Below are 22,589 nucleotides of genomic sequence, written 5' to 3' on the forward strand. Positions count from 1 at the left end.
TTTGGGCCTCTTTCATGCTGCCTGTTTTTTATTCTTTATACCCTGTAAATTTTGTTTCTTTAGGGCTCTGTGGCAACTACCCATGATCAGAGAGCCACAGACAGATCATGCAGTGCAGCTCTTCCATATCACTGTGGTATCACAGGGAAGACTGAACTAAATGCTTTTGAACATATTAGGTGCCTGGCCAATAGAGTTCCTTTAAAACCTTACAAAGTGGGCACTCTCAACATCAGTGAGACCTTCTTTGGCCTCCACTCCACATTACACAGGTTCCAGGAAAATTCTACTCTAATTCTGATCTTTGTTTTTTAAACAGTTTCAGATTTTTTTTAACCTGTATGTTAAAGCTACAGAATAAAATATTTTTGTTTGTTTTTCTTTTTATTATTAATTTATTCATTAAGTTGACTTTACATTCTGATTGTATGCCCCTCCCTCCTCTCTACCCCACTCTTCCTTCCTCTTCCTCCATTGCCCCCACTTTATTTCTTAGAAAAGGGAATTACCCCAGCTCATCAAGCTGCATCAGGGCTCAGCATGCTCTTTTCCCCTGTGGCCTAGCAAGGCAGTCCTGTCAAAGGGGAGTGATCAACAAGCAGATAACATAGTCCATGTCATGGACAGCCCCTGATCCCCTTACTAGAGGAGCAATATGAAGTCTGAGCTGCCTATCAATAGCATCTGTGTAGGGTGCCTAGGTCCAGTCCATGCATGGCCCTTGGTTGGTCCTTCAGTCTAGACAAGTCCCTTTGTGTCCTGGTTAATTGGCACTGTTAGTTCTCTTATGGAGCTCCTGTCACCTGCAGATCCTCATCTCCTCCCTCTCCCTTTTCCACAAGCCTCCTTACACATAGCTGCTCTTCCATGAGGTGGGTCTTGGATTGGGGCATTCATTGATTGGACACTACCTCAATTTCTGCCCTATCTTTATTACTGTACATCTTGTAGGCAGGGTAATTTGAGGGTCAAAGGTTTTGTTTGTGGGTCGCTGTTCCCTTCCCTCCGTTAGGAGTCTTGTGTAGGTAGACTGTGTCCTCTTCAGTCTCAATGGCCCCTGCTATTAGTAGTCTCAACCAGTTTCCACTCATATCTTCCCAGAAGCCTACCCTGGCTTAGAGCTCCAGCTTGTTGAAGAGAACACACACACACACACACACACACACACACACACACACACACACACAAGATTTTTTTTTCTCTGCAGGACTTCTGTCCTCCAACCCCCACTCTCCCCAGGTCTAATCTCTACCTTCGTTTCTCTCTGTGCACCCTCTCCTACCTTGTTACCTCTCTTCATCCACTGTCTATTTTATTTCCCCTTCTGAGTGAGAGTAAAGCTTCCTGCCTTGAGCCCTCCTTGTTACTTATCATGTGAGTTTGTGTGTTACAGTATGCTTATCCTGTACTATGTGACTAAACTGCACTTATAAGTGAATACATCTCTTGTGTGTCTGCCGGAGTCTCTGTTACCTCACACAGGATGATCTTTTCTAGTTCCATCCATTTGCCTGCAGATTTCATGATTTCTTTGCTTTTCGTAGCTGAGTAGTATTCCATTGTGTAAATGTATGACAATTTCTTTATCTAACTGCATGTCTACATGTAGAAAAATGGAAATAGAGCCATATTTATCACCCTGAACAAAACTCAAGTCCAAGTGGTCAAAGTTCTCAAAAAAAAATGAGATACACTAAGTCTAATTAGAAGAGAAAGTGGTGAAAAGCTTTGAACTCATTGGCACAGGAGGCAACTTTTAGAATAGAACACTAACAGCTCAGACTCTAAGAACAGCAATTAATGATTAGGATGTCTTGAAACAGAAAACCTTCTATAAGGCAAAAGACGTTGTCGATGTAATGAAATACCAGTCTATAGACTGGGAAAAGATCTTCACCAACCATATATCTCACAAAAAACTAATCTCCAAAATATATAAAGAACTCAAGAAATTAAAGACCTCTGAACCAAATAATGCAATTAAAAATGGGGAAAAAAACTAAACAGAATTCTCAGCAGTGGAATACTGAATGCCTGAAAAACACTTAAATAAATGTTTAACATCCTTAGTCATCACAGAAAGGAATATCAAAATGACTCTGAGATTCCATCTTTCACCTGTCAGAATGGCTAATATCAAAAACTCAAGTGACAGCACATGCTGAGGAGGATGTGGAGAACACTCCTCCATTTCTGGTGGGACTGCAAGCTTGCACGACCACTTTTGAAATCAATCTGGTGCTTTCTTAGAAAACTGGGAATAGCTCTACCTAAAGACCCAGCTATACCACTTCTGGGCATATCCCCAAAATATAATCTCTCACACAAGAAAGTTTACTCAACTATATTCATAGCAGCTTTACTCATAGTAGTCAGAATCTGGAAACAACCTAGATGTCCAGAAAATAATATTTTAATGTACAATTCTGTAGTGACTCCACTAATTATCTCTTATATCTTCATTCTGTTCGTTTGCATACTGCTGTCATTATCCATAAGAGTAAAAACTGGATGCTTTAAAAAAATTCTTCACTTAGAGGTCCTTTGTCACTGTTATTCCCAGAGCAATACTCACAAGGTAATAGAACATCAATAAAAAAATTGTCATATTAAACGTGAAAGAATACGGGCTAATTCTCCAATACACAATCTCTCCTCTGACTCTCTGTCTTCTATCTCTGTCTCTGTCACTGTCTGTTTCTCTGTCTCCTGTACTTTTTAAGATTACTTCTCTTTATTTGTGTTTATCTGTGTGTGTATGCGATCATGTGTATGGATACCCATGGAAGCTAAAACAGGATGTAAGATCCCCATGGAACAGACGTTACAGGCAGTTGTTAGCCACCATTATTCTATTTCAGAAGATTAAACATGTGAGGTTTCTTCATTGATATTTTTATGTATCCCAAATTATTGGTAGATTTAGAAAAGAGATAAAAATGAAGTAAGTGTAACACTCTTATATTTCATTGGGACCCAACATTTTGAAGGACTTCTACAGCATTTCACAAACAGTAACAGTATGGCCCTTATGAAGAGCCTTCATGCATTTTTCTATGTGGATATTATAGTAGGTCCAGAACTCAAATCCACATATTATATGTTGCTATGTTTTTAATTATCATCACTGAATATGTAATATATTTGAAAACAGAAAATGCTTCCCCAAAGAGAAATCCTTACAAAATATTTTCACTTTTGGAGAAGCAATACAGTCTTTGTCAATGATAAATGACAAATCAGATATTTCTAAGCTACTCTCCATCAAAATCAGTTCAACGATACATTCAGGACCAAGACTGCATAGCTTGGTATCAGTGAAAACTCTGTCTCTAAGTTAAGCATTATGTCATATGTTTTCTAATGTGCCACATGCTTCTCAGCTTCTCAGAACACAGAAGGATGAGGATGAAATGTTTTAAGCTATCATGTTCAACTCAGCCAAGTCCTGTATGTGTTCATCTGTATTTTTCAGGTGTGGCAATATCTTGCTAATAGCCAAAGTGTTATGCTGCTGTATTCCAAGACTCTTTATGGCCTTGGGGATGACGCCTTGCTCCTGGTGTCCCTGTGTTTTCGTGGCTAAGAAGCACAAGTATAGCTACTGACATAAAACCATCAGCAATTGTTCTTATACAACTAGGAGGCATGCAGCCCCTTGACCTATGTTATCAGTGATAAATTTGACTCTGTAAAAGAATCTATGATCATGGCCCCATAACAACACTGCCACCTTGAAAACAGTAGATAGCTCTTCCAGGAAAGGTACATAAAGGCCATAGGGCTAGCAAGGATATACACTCCTTACTACTATCACCAGGGTATGAGCCATGGGATCCTTTAGTTCAATAGAAAGAAAGAACCTTAATATGCCTACCCTCAGTTTGTTGTTGTTGTTGCTGTTATTTTTGCCTTTATAATTATTTTGTTTAGTAGTTTGTTTGTTTATTGTTAATTATTCATCTTACATCTCAATTTTTATCCACTAGCTTGTATCTTCTCATTCCCAACATCTGTCCCTTTTCCAACCTATTCCTCTCCCCTAGACCTCTAAAAGGGTGGTTTGCTTCTCCCTCACTGTCTGATCGCAGCCTGTCAGGTCTCACTTGGATAGCCTGCATCCCCTTCCTATGCGTACCTACAAGGTCTCCCCACCAAGGGGAAGTGATCAAAGCCCAGGAACCACAGTTCATGACAGAGGCATTCCCTTTCCCTACTCTCTCTGCAACCATTAAGAATGAGCTGTCCATTGTCTACATCTGATCAGGGGGTCTAAGTTCTTTACATGCATTGTCCTTGGTTGGTTCAACAGTTTGAGCAGACCTGCCTGGGTCCATAGCTACTGGCCTTGATGGTCTCCTGAACCTTCTGGGTCCTTCTGTACCCCCATTCTTCCACACCATTCTCAGTGTTCCCAGATTCTAGAGGCATCACAGCAGCTCAATTCAAATTCTATAACAGAGCCATATTAACTGAAACAAGACATTAACAAAAATGAGCACACAAACCAATGTTATAGAACTAAAGACTTGTAAGGAAACCCATGACACTGCAGAACCTTATTTTTTTTATCACAGATTTCAAAAAACATCTACTGGATACATGCCAGTAATTTCAAAAATGATGCTGGGAAAAAGGAATGTCCATACACGGATGACTTAAATTAGATCCCTTTCACTTACTTCAAGTAAAAACACAGCCAATAACTTTGTGAAAATCCTCAAACAATTCAGTAGAGAATACTGAGAATTGAAAAATTGGTTTCTGTGGAATTTAAAAGCTTCTAAACAGCAAACACAACCAAGTGTATTGGCAACCTATAGATGAGATAAATGCTTTTAGCCACATAAATAAAAAGGAACTGATATATAGATTATAATATATAAAGAAATCAAAGAGTAAAAATGAAATATAAAAAAAATATGACCCATGAAATATAGAACCAGTTCTCCAGAGATGAAATAAAATGTAAATGAATATATAAAATAATCTTCAACATCCTTAATCATCAAGGAAATGCAAATCAAAACTCCACTGAGATTTCATTGACTCAGTCAGAAAATTTATCACTAAGAAAATAAACAACAATTTTGGCAAAGATTCAGAAGAAAATAAGTTTTTTCAGCTTCTGTGGAAATAAGTGTGGTCCATCAGGGCTGGAAAGATGGTTTAGTGGTTAAGAGTGTCGCCTGCTCTTCCAGAGGTCCTGAGTTCAAGTCCCAGCAACTACATGGTGGCTTACAACTATCTATGATGTTATCTGATGCCCTCTTCTACAGATAAAGCACTCATATACAATAAATGAAAGTGTGGTCCATCACCAAAAACTAAACATACCACTACCATATGACCCAGCAAATGGAAAAGGGAATGGAACGAAATGGTCTTTTGTATTTCTAAATGTGATGTTATGAGCTTAAATGGCTACTTGATGAATCTGTTGCACTATGCACTTGTGACCTTGATGTGATCATACAACCTTTATCCAGTGACCACACCTATTCTGCTTTCATTTTGTTCTGTATGGATAAAAAAAAAAGTCCTTACAAAAGTTAACTTTGAGAGGAATGGTCTATTTGGCCTTTGGCCCCAGGTTATAATCTGTCACATAGGGCAGTCACAATGACAGAAGCTTGACGCAGCTGGTGACAGAACATCCACAGTCAAGGGGAGAGGAAAAACAGATGTACTCATGCACCCTGTTTCTGCTTACACTCAGCAGTCTTTCTTCACTCTTGTGTGATTCAGTGTCCCACTCATGGACTAGTGTCACTTCCAATAAGTTGGCCTTCCTCTCTTCATGAACTCATAAAGCGATTAACAAACATGACAGTTCCCCAAGACAGGCCCACAGGCCAACCCAAAATATAGATATAGATAACTGCTCATTAAGATTCTCTTCCCAAGTGACTTTAAGTTGTGCTAAGTTGACAATTTAAACAAACTACCACAGCACACTTTCCCCTTCTTGTACCCTGAAAGTGTAGTTAGACAACCTCTCTCACATTTAACATTAGTGTTACTATATAAAGTAACACCAAGATAGATTTATCACAAATGCATATTGCATTTTTATTTCTGTCATATTTTTAAAATAACCAATGACCCCCTTTACCTGTTTCATCATTCTTCATTACTTTTTAATGTTTCACAAAAGGGATTTTTATTAGAATTTAAATAAGGAGATGAGTAAATTTAATATTAAATATTTAATAGCTGTGGTAGTTACTTTTCCTGTTGCTATGAAAAAGTTCCTTGACAAAACAACTTAAGGTATAAAAGGTTTATTTTGATTCATAGTTCAAGATTATCACCCATTGTAGTGTAGAGGTCACATCAGCAAGAGTTTGAAGAATCTGGCCATATTGCATCTGCAGTCATGAAATCTGCAGATAAATGCTTGTGCTCAGGTCATATTTTCCAGTTTAGACATCCCAGAATCCCATCCCCAGGGATAGTGCCACCCACAATAGGCAGGTCTTCCTCCCTCTATTTACTTAATCAATATAATATTTCACATTTATATCCAGATCCATCCCTGATGTGATTCTAGATCACAACAAATTGACAACTGAATTTCAGAAAAAAATTAGTCAATAACATATATCCTGTAGTCATTGCCAACAAACAACCTGTATAGTCATCCCAGGGCAACTCCACTGAATATCAACCCTAGGAAACCTGATTACAAAGAAAAATCATGATGGGAGACTGTTACTTCTCCTTGTTTCTTAGTCTTTTGGCTAAGGTCACATGTAGGGAACTGTTCTTTATAAGTGTGGTCAAATCCATTCAACATTAAATTGGGTCAATTCTGAAAATCATAATAAGGACTTATTTAAGAGCACATGTATTTTGTTAGGATTATCCCCATAACCTTAATAAGTATATGTGATATTAAATAACTCACATATGAAAATTCATACAAAATTACAAGCTATGTGTTTGAAGCAAAAGTCTATAAGAGGAATATATTTCTGCCGTGTAAAGATTTTTCCAGCAACCAAGGTTCTTATTCTCTAATGAATAAATATTTTTACCTCTGTTTAGAGCCAGACACTGAATATACATCAAAGACCTTGCAGCAAAGTGAATTGCATTAAAGAGATAAGGCAGAGCTCCTCTTGAGTAAACTGCTAAGTAATTGCACCCATTAGCTGTGAATTTCAACAGGTGCTGCTTAAATGTTATGTAGTGTCCAGCTTGTGTTTAATAATGTATCTTGGTTGTGAGTCACTGTGGCAAATTGTGTACCAATCATTTACATTGGGTGGAATTACTGCACCTCTCTCCAAACAAATAGAGATAGGCATGTCATTTGCTAAGTGTTAAGGGGGACTGCATTAGTTATCATCGGAAATTTGCCTCCAGAAATCACTTTTGTCAATAATCCTATTTGGACTGAGAGGAACAGGAAGTGAGGGCATTCAATTTAGGTGGCAAGTTGCTGAAAACGAGTTTTGGAGATGACAGAGACTAGATCCAGAAGCTACCAAATTGCCTTCTTCACTGTGGTGTACACAAATCTGCAGGTAAGGAAGGCCAGCTCTGTGTCCTCACACTGAATCTTTTTAAAGTATCAAGTGTGCATGGATATCAAGACATTTGTGGTCACCTTGGAAAATAATTTAAAATATATTTTCAGTGGACACTGAATACTTCACGGGGGAAAATATTTGAACACCTTTTTAATAGCTGCAATGCAATAAAGTAATTAGTAAAATGTGTGCATTACACAGTAATTCAAATCATTAAATATGAACATTTTATCCTGGAAACATTTTAAAATTTAGAACTATAAAGTGGTGTAGAGTCTTGTATTGCTGTACACTATAATATAAAAGAGAAAATAAGTGTAAGAAAATCATTGTGTAATGAACAACAGTGAAAACTTTGTGGTTAATTTATGCCTGAGGCTGGATAGGACATGACTTTGTTTAAAATACACGTAATTAACCTCTAAACTAAGACAGAAAGATGGAAGATCAAAAAAATATAAAATAAAAATGCAAAGCACACTGAAGACAAGATAAATAGTGTGATGCATATATATGCTCTTTCTTAGTATTTAATCAAGCACTTAAACGGATCGCTTGTCTTATCAAAGTTATGGTTTCAGTTCATGTTTATCTGAGCTCTCTGATGACAGGTCATCATTATTTGTAGCCAAATAGAAACTTCATGATCAGACACATAGTGTCACATTCATTGATGACCAGGATTAGACACACCAATGTGATGTAGAGCACCACCAGAAGTCTTTATTGTGCTGGGCACATATTTTCTTTCTATTTGTCTCTACCCACTTTTATCATATTATCAAATTATGGTCATGAACCAAACACAAATCTGAAACATTTTTTTCACTTCAGCTGAGAAACAGTTATTGTCTTCAGCAAAGTGAATCATTTTTTCAAAGAGCTGTAGATAGTTAATGCATTACAATAACTTGTGAGAAGGCAGAAGATGCTCATCAGAAGAAATCAAGTAAAACTCATGTTCTCCATAATTCTCATTCCCTTACAATTTTTTACAAGTGAATGAAAATACATAACTATTTTTATATAGTAACTGTTTACCTTTATAGTCAATGACATCCTGTCACTACCAAGACACTTTAACCTATACAGAATAACAAATGTTTGCCACTTCATACATTAGTTATTTCATACTTTATTTACATTGCCAATAAATGAAATGCCAATAAAAACTTAAAGTAGGTTCTTCAGGTTACATGATATAACTATTTTCTAAGTAGAGAGGATTTATTTGACACCCAACATTTTATAGTTGAATTTTAATTCTTTTGAGTTTCTTCTCAGAAATATGGCCATATACGTGTGTGTGTGTGTGTGTGTGTATGTGTGTGTGTGTGTGTGCTTTATATAATTTCATTATATTATAAAAGTTAAATGTGGTTAAGTTGGGGTTATGATTTTGTCCTGTAGAAATTATTGCTCCCTCAGGATTTACAATTCTATATTTTTCTTTTTGAAATTTATTATAATTTATTCACAGCATATCCCAATTGTTTTCCTCTTTCTTGTATCTTCCCTTTCCCACCCTCCCTCCTTCTTCTGCCTTATTCCCCTCTGACAAGGTGGGGGGACTTTTTCCCCCACTGTCTGACCACAGTCTATCAGATCTTATCAGGATAGCCAGCAACCCCTTCTTCTGTGTGCCAGCAGGACCTCCCTGCCAAGGGGAACTGATCAAGTCCTTGGCACCAGAGTTCATTTAAGAGGCAATACTGCTCCCTCTCACTGCCACCATGTAGAGTGAGCCAGCCGTTGACTGTATCTGAACAGGGAGTCTAGGTTCTCTGCATGCATTGGCCTTGGTTGGTGCGTCAATTTATGCAGTTCACCTAGGTCCAGATCTGCGACCTTGATGGTTTCCCTGTGGGGCTCCCTACCTCTTCCTGACATCTCAGGGCCTTTCCATCTCCCAAATCTTCCATGCAACTCTCAGTGCTCAGCCCAGAGTACAGCTGTCCTGATCCCCCACTGGTTGGAGTCTCTCAGAGGACATCTATGATGGGTTAATATCCACTTGTAAGTGATACCATGCCTGTCTTTCTGAGTTACCTCATTCAGAATAATCTTTTTGGCCAGCAAATTTCAAGATTTCCTTGTTTTCAATAGCCCAGTAGTATTCCATTGTATAAATGTACCACAGTTTCTTTATCTATTCTTCTGTTGAGGTACATATAGGTTGTTTCCAGATTCTGGCTGTTATGAATAAAGTTGCTATGAACCTAGCTGAGTAAATGTCCTTGTTGTATGATGGAGTATCTTTAGGGTATATGCTCAGAAGTGGTATAGCTGGGTCTTATGGTAGAACTATTCTCAATTATCTGAGAAAGTGCCAGATTGATTTCCAAAGTGGTTGTACAAGTTTGCACTTCAGCAGCAAGGAAAGAGTGTTCCCTTTTCTTCACATCCTCTCCAGCATGTGCTGCCACTTGAGTTTTTCATCTTAGCCATTCTGATAGGAGGAAGGTAGAATCTCAGAGTCATTTTTATTTGCATTTCCTTGATAACTAAGGATTTTGAGGATTTCTTGAAATGTTTTTAGGCCATTCATGTTCCTCTGTTGAGAATTCCCTGTTTAGCTCTGTATCCCATTTCTAACTAGATAATTAGATTGGGTGGTGTTTAATTTCTTGAGTTCTTTATATATTTGTATACTTTGGAATTGTAACTTGAAATTGTAAGTGAAATGAACTCTTTCTTCTCCTAGGTGGTTTTAGTCAACTTGTCATAGCTCAACAGCAACAACAAAGAAACTAGAATAATACGTAATTAGATCACAAGATTGTAAAGGCATGAAGGAACTCTTCTAAGTGTTTTCTTCTTTCAACAATTATGTACCAATTGCTTGCTATTTAAAGCTGAAATATTGTCAAGTATCAATAAATGATGTGAAAATAGCAAGTTTTATTTTATGAGTTATGGTAAAGCATCAAAAAGACATTATGTGTGATAGAGATTTTCCAATTTTACAGTAATTTACTTCATTATTTTACTTCAACATTTTTCTGACAAATTTCTATTGTATAGAAATCATTTTTTCTTTTTTTTTTTTTATAAAACTTAGTTCGAAAATGTTAACTTAATACCACATTATAGCAAGAAGTTTGCAATTGTTTGAGAGAGGATGGCTGATGGTAGAGAGGTTCTCTGTTTTCAGGGAGCTTGCTGTAAGCCAGGACAGATTTATGTAGAAAGACATTTCAAAACAGCTAGAGTAGTCTGAAGTCAATATCAGAATCTTGGAAAGAACATGAAAGGGTGAGTATATTACCTAAGTTTGGTATAACATAAATCACTCCCTAGGGAAATAATGCCTGTCATAATAAGATTAGATTGAGTAGAATTGTAGACACCTGGAAAAGACATTCTGTGCTGAGAGGAGAGTGTGTAGGATGAAAAGGATAACGGCCTCTAGAAAGTACTGAACCACGCCTGTAGGCAAGATATGTGTTGCATTGTGCATAGTTCTACTCAGTAGAATTGGATTGCATGATCATAAGTGTAAGTTAAACACTTACAATCTTTTGAGTTTTCAGTATTTCTCCAGATGAGTTACAACATTTGAGGCCAGAGCTTCAGAAATCACACATACTCTGGTGCCTCATATTTGACCATGTCCCCTGAATGGGGAGACCTGGTGGCACTCAGAGAAATGGTAGCAGGCTACCAAGAAGAAACTTGATACCCTATGAACATATGCAGGGAGAGGAAGTCCCCCTCAGTCACAGCCATAGGGGAGGGGAGTAAGGGGAAAATGGGAGGGAGGGAGGAATGGGAGGGTATAAGGGAGGTGATAACCATTGAGATGTAATATGAATAAATAAATAAATAAATAAATAATAAATAAATAAATAAAATGTCAGTGTTGGGTTTGACATTCTGTAAATGGTGTATTAGAAACCTTGGCATTTGGCCAGCATTCTTTGAGTTTTTCAAATAGGGTAGTATATTCAAAAATGAAAGTAACTGCATATGCATTCAGTATCTTCCTTATCAATTAAATCAAACATAAAATCCCATTATTGAACAGGTCAGTCGAGATTAACCTGCTTTTCATTAAGTAAATACTCAGTGGGAGAGGGAAGACACAAAGAAGAAATAAAAATGTGCATATGAATGTTCAGGAATTTTATATACAAAACTACTTTAATACTAGTGAGAAAGGAGGAATCATGGATATTGTACTGAGGAAGACACTGAAGATTGAGAAATTTAAATTACTTGCTTAATTAAATGTCAAAATTTTGTGTATACTATATTAAAATTTTACTGCATTGGAATATGAATGACAGTTTCTGTAGCCATGTTGAACTATCTGTCATTAAACCTTCACAATAGACTGTGTATTTCAAGATTTTATGATAAAGTCATTGGTTAGTTGGGTTGAGGTATGCATTTGTATATTTCGTACACATCATAATTTGTATAAAATTCACACATACATTGAATAGTAAGGCTTTTATAAGCAACACATAATATATGTCCACACAGTGACATCCTTCATTCTTCATGTTTCAGCACTGAATGCTTCAGTTGCTGTTCTTCATCAGATCAGGACAGCTCCCAAAACAGCTTCGAAGAAACCTTCCAATCCCAATTGGTCCAGCATTTTAGACTGTTTCACACAGAACTCTAATTAAGCCTGGAATTTCTCAACATTTAGAAACTAGAACACAAATGCTTGCTTAACTATTTTCCCAAATTTTATTTGGACCCCTACAAAGGTATTTTTCATCCTAAATCAGCCAGTGAAACCTTAAGACAATGATACCCTATTTCCCTTAACAGGGGGTTGGGTTGGGTAGGTTTTTGGTTACTCTCTTGGGTGATAGATGTTTATTTTCATCAGGAGTTGGATATAAGTTATTGTTGGTCTTTTTTTGGTATTTTTTTCTCCTTTATCCTAATTTATTCTTGTTACATCTCAATGGTTATCCCATCCCTTGTATCCTCCCATTCTTCCCTCCCTCCCATTTTCCCCTTATTCCCCTCCCCTATGACTGTTCCTGAAGGGGATTACCTCCCCCTGTATATGTTCATAGGGTATCAAGTCTCTTCTTGGTAACCTGCTGTCCTTCCTCTGAGTGCCACCAGGTCTCCCCCTCCAGGGGACATGGTCAAAGGTGAGGGTCTTATCTAGAGTGAAAACAAGGTTGGACTCAGGAGTGTCTCTCTTTTCCTTTGTTTTTCATTCTTAGATTTGGAGATAAAGGTTGAAAAGAAAGAAGAGAGAATATAGAAATATATAGGGATAACAGGACAAAAAGTATATTATCAAATCTACTCAGGTTAATGCCTTAATTGTTAATCACAAGGTTCCTTTTAATTCACTGGTATAGAATTTTGTATATAGAGGCAATAATTTTGGATGCATTGGTATATAATTCAAATTTAAGATTATTCTTCACACATTATATATCTTTCTACTCTAACATGAGGTATTGTACTCATGCAACTCAATTATAATACAAGGTTTACTATTGTTATTGCAGGGTGTTTAGGATAAGTATGTCATACAAGTTAATTGTTAGTTGATCAAATCATGGTTATATCAATTACTAGTCTATTTTTATCACAAGAATATACGTCCTAAATTTAACAGATAGATAGAATTCTATAGAAAGATAAGGTAAAATAGTTTGATAAGGTCTTCAAACACCTCAGAGACATACAGAATCTGGCATTTAAAGATGCTTTTATGACTGGGCATGGTGGCACATGCCTTTAATCCCAGCACTCAGGAGGCAGAGGCAGGCAGATTACTGTGAGTTCGAGACCACCTTGGTCTACAAAGTGAGTTCAGGACAGCCATGTGTACAGAGACACTCTGTTTCAAAAACAAACAAACAAAGTTATTTTTATTATTTTTAACAGTTCATTGCAATGAGACAGATTAAATCCTGGAAACACCCAGCCTACCTCAAAGATGAATAGCATCAAAAAGCCTCCTTATAGAGACAGCTTCAAATGTGGCAAACCAGCCACTGGGGGAAAATGTCCTCTTTTCAGCCACTGGCATAATTCTGCCTAAAAATAGGCAAACTTGGATAAAGACAAAGTTAACAGCCAAACTCTGCCAGGACAGGGTAAGCAAGCCCTCACACAAAATTATCAGGTAAATATTTATGGCCTCAGATATACTGGGCAAGAAGGCTGAAGATGATGCCCCAATGTTATAGAGAAATTTGACTGACTGTTCAGGCGGCAAACTCTCTCTGTCATTTTCTCATTTGGGAAGCTACCAACCTGCACTCCCTGTATACTCAGGTACCTAATTTTATTCCTTCTCAATTCTCTGATGGGACTGAAGACCAAATAGTTTAATTTTATAACTAAAGTTAGTTGTGTAGGGGTTAAGATGTTTTTAGGTTTAGATGGATATTTTAAGTTGATAGAGATGAAATACAATAGATATTGGTTTACATTCAGAATTTTAGACTCACCAAGATAGGAAAATGTTTTCTTCAAAGCTGCCAAATACAAAAAGCCAAAACACCATAAATGTAACCTTTATATAATTCCTGATTGTTTGTGGTTCTTCTCGGTGGCCTATTGTATAAATGTCTAATATTATAAATGTATGTAAAAATAGAAAAAATTTAAAAATATTTAAAAATTTAAAAAAGTCCACACAATGAACATGTGTGTGTATTTCTATGAGACAGGCTTTTCATAAAACAAACTATCAAATATAGAATAAATAAACATATAGGCTATGAACCCATGAGAAAATCTCACCAGGACATAGACTATGATATGCTTCTATGAAAATTCATTTTATTTGTAGATTTTATTGTCATGACAAAGACACCAAGCATTCTAAGATGCTTCTTTCCTTTCTTAAAATACCTTGTAAGTGGATATGAAAACACATGTTGAAAATGTCATCCTTTTAGACATGACTTGAGAGGTCAATAAATTTATATACCATTGTAAGTTCTTGTAAAGATGATTCCATTATATACACTACTATGTCAGTTAAATGTTTGCTCTGTTTGTATATCCTTAATAATTTAGTATCTTTCATCATCAGTTTCTTTTTTCTTTAAAATATATGTTATCATTATTTTTTCTATTTGACCTACAACAATTGTATTCAAATTTTTATAAAATTCATGAGAAATGTTTGTTAATTCACTTTTTGAAAATATAAACTGATAAAGCAAGAATACTCCTAGTAGTTATAGAAGTCATTCTGAAATGTTATATAGGTTTTTTTCCCCTTTAGAGATATGAAAATTCTTATTACTTGTGAAAATCACTGGGTGTTGCAACATACCTAAGAAAAAATGGTCTGAATTATTGAAATATGGTCTCAAGAAAGGAAGAAGAATTGGCTGAATAATCAAAGCCCCGCTTCTCAAAATGAATGTGCCGAGTTTTTCCTTTCACATTTAAGAATGTTCTGGAATGTTGGCCTTACTTGGATGAGCATCTTTACAAACAAAGAAAAGGCCCAGAACAAAAAGGCTCCCACTAGGATTCCACAAGTGTATTGCCCATCAAATTACTTCATTTAATAAGGTTCAGGTTTGGTGTGGTTTTTTAGTATTTTAAAATAAAATTTTCCCTTGCGTTTTCTTTATTTTCATAAAGCACACCTAAAAGATTAGCTCTGAAGAGTAGTTCATGACCATCATGAGTATGATATGTTTATCCATTTTTCTAATCACTATTATTGGAGTATAAAATGATATTGCATTTCCCATTCCTGTGGGTCATCTTCCTTCTGACATACCTCAGACCTTTGCCTCTTTCCTGCCCTTCCCCCATAGACTCATAAGAAAAGGATACTGGATTTTATCCTCAGAGACAACTGTTTTAGGAGTTTTGTTTCTTATCCCCATTCCCACCCCCTACGACTGGTGCTAGTGTAGAACCCAGGGCTAAGCAAGCATTCTAATTTGAAAGCATATTTCCCACCAGTCAGCACTTCTTGACTAAACCTGTATGATAAGTTAACTCTATGCCCAATTCCACCTTGTCAATGTGACCACAAAACTTCACACGAGTCCCTTGTTTACAGCAATTGTTCATGTAACAATGAAGTATATGGAAGATGTTGCTTTAATCATCTGTTCCCAAGGTAGGAGGCACTACTGTGAAATAAGACACACCACAGCAGTAGTCACAAGCCTCAAGTGACATTTCTAATAGGCCACTTAGGATCCACTATGTCAGAAACAAAAGTTATGCTCCATTTAAATTGCCAAAATTCAACCACTCGTACAATAATATGAAGCAAGTTTCAAAATTAAAACAGCAGTCTATACAGCCAGCCACACTTAACATTTTTAATGTAATAGTGTATTTGTCTAAAGTTAAATTCAAGCAGATATGAAAGGTCATTTCAAACTCTAGGTCTTCCGTGGAGACAGTGTAAGGAAGATAGTCTTTGTCCACTGTTTCTCCTCAAGCACAGCTGCGCACTCCTCTTCCGTCTGCTACTCATTAGACAACAACAGCCAAACTAGTATTGTGCTGCCTTTTTCATTAAGTCAAATGACACTTTAATCTATTGAAAAAACATAAGAAAATAACATTTTTTAAAATGATGGAAATGTCTTCTAATGGCAAATTTACCTAGTGAAACAGAAAATCTGTGATTATTACAATAATTATTACTCAAAAAAAAAGATATCTATGTCACTGTTATTGTCACTTTTTCATTAAAGCATCACAATAGCAGCACAGTAACACTAAATAGTGTCAGTGCTGGCAATCATTTAACATGTGTAAGATCGTAAATACTTATGCAAATTCTGGAACTTAAATCTTATCCCAGAATGTGATTTTACATGCTTTCGTTATTAAAATAAAACCACAAATTTAACATTTCTAAATGTTAATCATTGACTGAGGTTTCATGTTCAAACCATGGTCTAAGGAACACCGACCTGCACTCTGGTGAGGACAAAGGGGGTGAGAGGCATGGATGGTCTGCTCTGAGAATGGGCTAGGTATAGACACGCTGTAGCTGAGATACCAGTAAAGCAGACACTGCTTAGATGTCTCCACCAAGGGGAGATGCTCAAGTATGGGGAACCAGAGTTCATGTCAGACTCAAAGAAAGAATAAGCACCCTACCAAGATGGGACTTGATAGCCTATGACCACAGCTGGGGAGGAGGTCCCCCTCGGTCTTAGACCTCGGGAAGGGAAGTAGGGTAAAAGTGGGAGAGAGTGAGGGACGGTAGGATACAAGTGATGGGATAACAATTGAATTGTAATCTGAATAAATTAATTAAATAAAAAATATGTTAAAAAAAAAAAAAGAAGTCTCATTTTCCTGAAAGCCGCATACTCAAGCTCACAGATGCAGCAATGACGGAAGCTGCTTTTCTGGATTTAACTTCGTCCGTAAAGAATCAGTTCATGTAATTCATGTGACAAGAACCTTGGGAGAAAGTCAGCTTGTCATCTCACTGCTTGATATTGCCAAGAAAAGAAACACTCAGCACAATCTGACAGGTTCCACAGACATTAAAGAGCAGATTTCAAAAATCTTGGAGAGCAGATCTGAGTAATTTCAAAACATCTGTCTTTTAAGAGGGTCGGAGGTCTGGAACACAAATCTGGCAAGAAAATTACAAATGTGCCCAATGTAGGAAAAGCCAAGTGAAAATGTGTATAAAAGAAGCTCGCATGCAACATGTATTTTCTTGAACAGTCCTGGTAGAAAACAAGGAAGGATACTTATATTTTGAACATATTTTACGTGAAAATAAGATGCTAGGGTGTTCAACAGGTGCTGTTGGGAAAAGTACTTCTTAATCTGTTTGTCCATGGGGAAACTGAGATTTAAAGAGTTAAAGAAAATTCAAAACCAAAAGATCCAAGATATATGGAATAGCATATCTAAAGACAACTTAAGTATCTGTCAGCTATGTAAGGCATCTTTGCTAAAAGTAACATAGCAGTGGTACTTGAGACTATGCGTTCCATAATCACCAATAAGTGTAAATGGGCACACTTACTCTTTTCTTTCCCTATGCTTAAAACATCTCAAATGAAAGATTACTAGATGAAGGTAGCTATAATAGGAGATAAAGTTAATGGATGTTTTATATAGAATGTTCTTCAAAAGTGAAACTATCCATCAGTGTGCTCCTCTTGTCTTTGTCCAAATGTGGGAATTTAACACAAACTCCGGTCTGTCTGGTTAACTAGGAGCTAATGAGATTGTATTTATCTGCAAACTAAATGAAGAGAGGGACAGCTACAGAAATGTGATGACAAACAGAAGTGCAGAGGCAAGTCTTTCCAAGAGAGAACCTGTATTGTGAGTGGTAGGATAGAAGCCCAAGAATCACGACAGCCAAAGAGTGCAAACAGGAAAGCCATGTTAGTATAATACCATTTTACCTTCTGATGATTATGGTTATCCCAGACATCGAAATCTTAACCAAGTGAAACAGATGTCTTTCATCCTTGAATATAGATTTGGAGGTTTTAGCCTAAATCGAGGCCCCTCCTGAAATTAAAATATATATATATATATATATTTTTTAATGAGTTTCTGATATTAGCTGTTATCTATTTGAAGAGAAAATACAGGTATATTCTGCTAAATAAATAAATAAATAAATAAATAAATAAATAATGGAAAAAGCTGAAGAGGAAAGGAGAGATCCCAGGAAGCAATCTTCCTCCCTTCCCTTCAGGTGGACTAATAATGGAGTTGATATCTGAAAGAGTCCTATCTCTGCCTTTGTGTTCCAACAGGCAGCTCCTCATATAATTACCACACTGATCTGAACAGTATCTAGATAATCACAGAGACTAGGGAGAGCTGTGGAAAATGATACAAAGGTCAAATTTTTCTGATTTCCATGTAAAATTAGAATGCATGTAGAAAATTACACATCATGAAGCATCCCATCAATTCTCAGCAAAATCCCAAGACCTATAATTAGGCAGATGGCTCAGGAACACCTAGAACAGGAAGAGGCAATCACCAAGAGCCACTTAAGTTTACTAAGAATAAATTATGCCAGATTAATTAAATTATATAAACAGTGAATCTGCATCTCAATGAGGCATTTAATGCAGAGTTTTGCTAATGCCTTTCTGGACAAGATAGATGTGGAGGGAATTTTTGCAAGTTATGTAGATATGTGTTAAACAATCATTCACGAACTAGGATAACTATACAGCTCACTGCTGAATCTATTACAAGCTTTCCTCACAAATTTAGATTTAAAGGTAGCAGTAGAAAAGGTGTGTGCCAATACGGATAGATAGTCAAGCATTTAATGACAAAATTGTGATTAAAGAGTCAACATTATTTTCATTATGAGGGTTGGCACAGCGGATCAAACTGAGCAAAAAAAGGAGTTTTAGAAGATCAACACAAAATGTAACACTTCAGTTGAAAAAGCCAGACTCACTTCTAGAGAATGGAGGAGAGAGTGACTAGAAATAATAGCCACACACATTGATGCAGTTGGAATTGACATTACAATTTGATAGTGATAGTTTCTAACACAAAACATACAAGGTACAAAATATTTTTATGAAAAAAATTTAATGACTCAATAAATTTGGTGCAAATATACAGTACATTTCCTTAGGGCATACGTTAGAAAGGGAGTTAACAAGTGTATATACTGTGCATTAATAAGACCATATTTGTTAAGGCTTCTCCAAAGCCTCTCTCTCTCTATCTGTCTGTCTGTCTGTCTGTCTGTCTGTCTGTCTCTCTCTCTCTCTCTCTCTCTCTCTCTCTCTCTCTGACTCTCTCTTTCTCTCTCTCTCCCTCTGTGTGTGTGTGTGTGTGTGTATGCGTGTGTGTGTGTGTGTGTGTGTGTGTGTGTGTGTGTGTGTGTGTGTGTGTCTGTGAAGAGACAACTGGAGTGACTGGAAAATAGCAGGCAAAAATCTGCAGGGCTCACTGGCAGACTGTAAATACAAGCCAGAGCTGAAGTTGAAGTTCAAATCTGCTGAGATCTGGTGAAGACAAAAAGCTGAAGAAGAAAGTCAAAACTAGCATCAGTCAAACTGTATAATGCCTTCTTGCCTTCCTCCTGGAGGAGACAGTGCTTTCCTCTAGACCTTCACATGGTTGGATAAGACCAACCCTGTTAAGAAGAACAATGTGAGGCATTTGAAATGTACTGGTTATGTGGTTATTGCTTCTTAAAAGATTCATCCTCAGAGGCATCCATAATAATATTTGGCCAATTATCTTGCTACAGTGACCCTAAGCAAATTGACAAACAAAATTTATCACAACTCCACTGTTATAAAAACAATTGAGGAGGAGACAGGAAGAAGGAAACAGGAAACAGGAAGATAAGAAGACAGAAGACAGGAAACAGAAAGAGCTAGTGAAATATATGGCAATTTTGATTTCAAAATTCAAAATTTAAACAAGGACATTTCAAAAACATTCAAACATACTATGGAAATGCACTATAGCTTTTCATTATCTTTTTAACTAATTAAAATCTTGTATTTATGGAAATATTTGTATCATGTGTGTTTTATACCAGAATTTGTGTTAAGAGCTGTGAATATCAAAAAAGTACAGTTCCAAATGTGTCAAAGTATATAACTGTCTAGTTTCTAGTTACAGTCTCTCCCATTCTGTACGTGTGAGGTTGACTTTTGAAACTGAGGTATTAGGTTTTGTACTTACCTTCTAAAATTCCTTTTTGTTCAGTTTGATTCACTGTGTCACCCAATGTTTTTGTTTAAAATCATTAGATTTAGCCACTACTTTCTAAAATATCCAAATGATACAAAGTAAAAATTACAAATAAGTCTGAGGAAGTTTTTTTAACCATTGAATTATGCTAACTCAAAAACAGGATAGACACAGAGAAAGAATTATGTCACAAGACCAAGCCTCAAAGAAGTTTATCCTTCAAATGCAAAGTCATTCAGAATTTTAGACACACTTAGATAGGAAAAGACTGCCAAATACAAATAGCCAAAACACTAAGCATATAACATTTATATAATTCCTGAGTATTTCATGTTTCTTCTTGCTGTAGGTAGTTTAGTGTGTATATGCATAATAATATAAAAATATATGTAAAAATAAAAAAATATTTAATAAAACAAAATTAGCAACTTTGAAAAATGCAAAGATGAGAGTGCATATGCACAGAACAGGCCGTGGAAATGGCCAGGTAATTGAGGGCAGGGACCTCAGAAACAACAGTTCTAAGTCTTCTTTGGGTCAGAATCTAACACTGACCTTGGTAACTCTGTGTCTTCACTAGCTTCTTGGTTACTTTCTTCCCTTTTCCCTCAACCTAAGAGAGGATGCTGCCCTAACACTGTGAAAATGGGGATCTGACCAAAGTTGGAAGCCCCCAGGCATCTCATTGGTGGACTGACTGCACTGACCGGTTCATTTCCCAGGCCTCATCACAGTCTGTCCTTTAGTCCTGTAAAGGGCTTGCAGCTTTAACGATGTCTTATTGATGGGACCTGTTCCTGATTTTTAGAGGCAAACATCTCCCCTCCTTTTGAACTCCTAGCAATAATCCTGTGATAAAATCCCTTTCTATGCCTCCCCTTCTCTTGTCCATGATCTTAAGGTGACAAGGATCCAGAGCCAGAGTCAGTAGAAGTGACTTGGAAGTTTCTGTTGCATTCAAGGAATCCCTTTTTTCTCACTGCAATGTACAATAACACTCAAAAAAATGAAATAAAAATGTTGATTGCCTACTTGTTTTTGCACCACCCATAATTTTATGCCTTACTGATAAAACAACAAACAACAAACTTCCCTGCCATTTCAAAACACATTTCTGGTAAAAAATAATAATAATTGTAACAAATGGTATGTGAAACTGATAACTGTAAAGGAGATTGTGGATCCTGAGTTCTAGACAAAAGCCCATGTGGAATTTCTCTGATTCAGTCATAAGCAGTTATAAAGGTCTTTCTTCCTCAATACCGTATGTGGTTTGGCAGGATGAGGAGAGTTAGCAAAGATCTCGCATCCCTTCTTGGCCAGCCATGCTTCATGGACATCCAATTACCTAACCCAGCAAGCCTAGTAATAATTTTATTCTTTAATTTCCTCTTTACATAGTCTCCAAATGCATACAACTTATTGAGTGTTCGTTCTCTCTACAGTGAGACAATTCACACATCACTACTGACACTCAACTCACATAAGCTTCCATAGAGGAAAATGAGACAGGATGGAGGAAGAAAGACTTGGAAATACAAGCCATGGCTTTCTCAGCCTCTAGCTTATCTTAGGCGTTAACAGATTAAATGTTCAACATTTTCTTTTTCTCTTTTGCTTTGTATAAGCTCATTTCAAAGCTGATATCTCAGTTGTTTGCAGCTAGCATGAGCTAGAACAGAGTAAAAATAAAACAGGATAAGAAGTCAAGTATGGAATGGAGGTTCAGTACTAAAAAGTGCAGGAAATAAAAATGTAGTGCTTGAGTCAATGTCCAAAGAACATGAAGGAGGGAGCCTTATGAGTATTTGGGAAACAATCTTGTGGAATGGAGGAACAGCAGATATAATGGCCTATAGGAAAAAGGTCCTGCTAGACACTGGGCTTAACAAATGAGAAAGAAAAGATTTCTTTTCACAATGCTTAAAGTCCATTGAAGTAAACGAAATAAAAAACTGAGATATGTTATGTCAAAATTTGCTTGGAAAGCATAAAGTATAAGTACTTAAAAGCTATGGAGGGGTCATATACCTTCAAACCAGAAACAAAGAATAAATGAGAATAAAGAGAAATGCTGCAGGATATTTGATCACACTGTAAACCCCTGAGATCCTGTAATAGAAAAAAAACTCTTTCTAGTTGTGGTGTGGCTCAGCCCTGGTTTACACCTTTCACCCAAGAGTTTTCTGTAATCAGGATTAAATAAAGTAAATCATAGGTCAAGAGGCAGAGCAAGCAACCAGTTGACAGAAGTGAACCTGGGGAAAAAAACATAGAGAGTGAGAGGAAGTCTGAGGGCAGAAAGAGAGATACACAGGAAATAGAAAGGAGGGACATTCAGTTTGAGGGTTTTTTAATATGGTGTGGAGAAAGGGCTTTTTTCCTTCTGGGACATCCAATAGGTAG

The 22,589-nt window shown here is 36.7% G+C and overlaps 1 long non-coding RNA gene across 1 annotated transcript in view; it reads right to left on the reverse strand.

Moving 5' to 3' along the window:
• Positions 1–6,294: 6,294 nt before the first annotated feature.
• The window catches only part of LOC311603473, a 46,331-nt gene continuing 30,036 nt past the window's right edge, over positions 6,295–22,589 (reverse strand). Inside the window, exon 3 of the long non-coding RNA XR_014781086.1 lies at positions 6,295–6,386. This is a non-coding gene — a long non-coding RNA (uncharacterized lncRNA). The remainder of the gene's footprint in view (positions 6,387–22,589) is intronic.

The sequence above is a fragment of the Acomys minous genome (genome assembly GCF_964271855.1).
Source record: "Acomys minous genome assembly, chromosome: 8".
NCBI lineage: Eukaryota > Metazoa > Chordata > Mammalia > Rodentia > Muridae > Acomys > Acomys minous.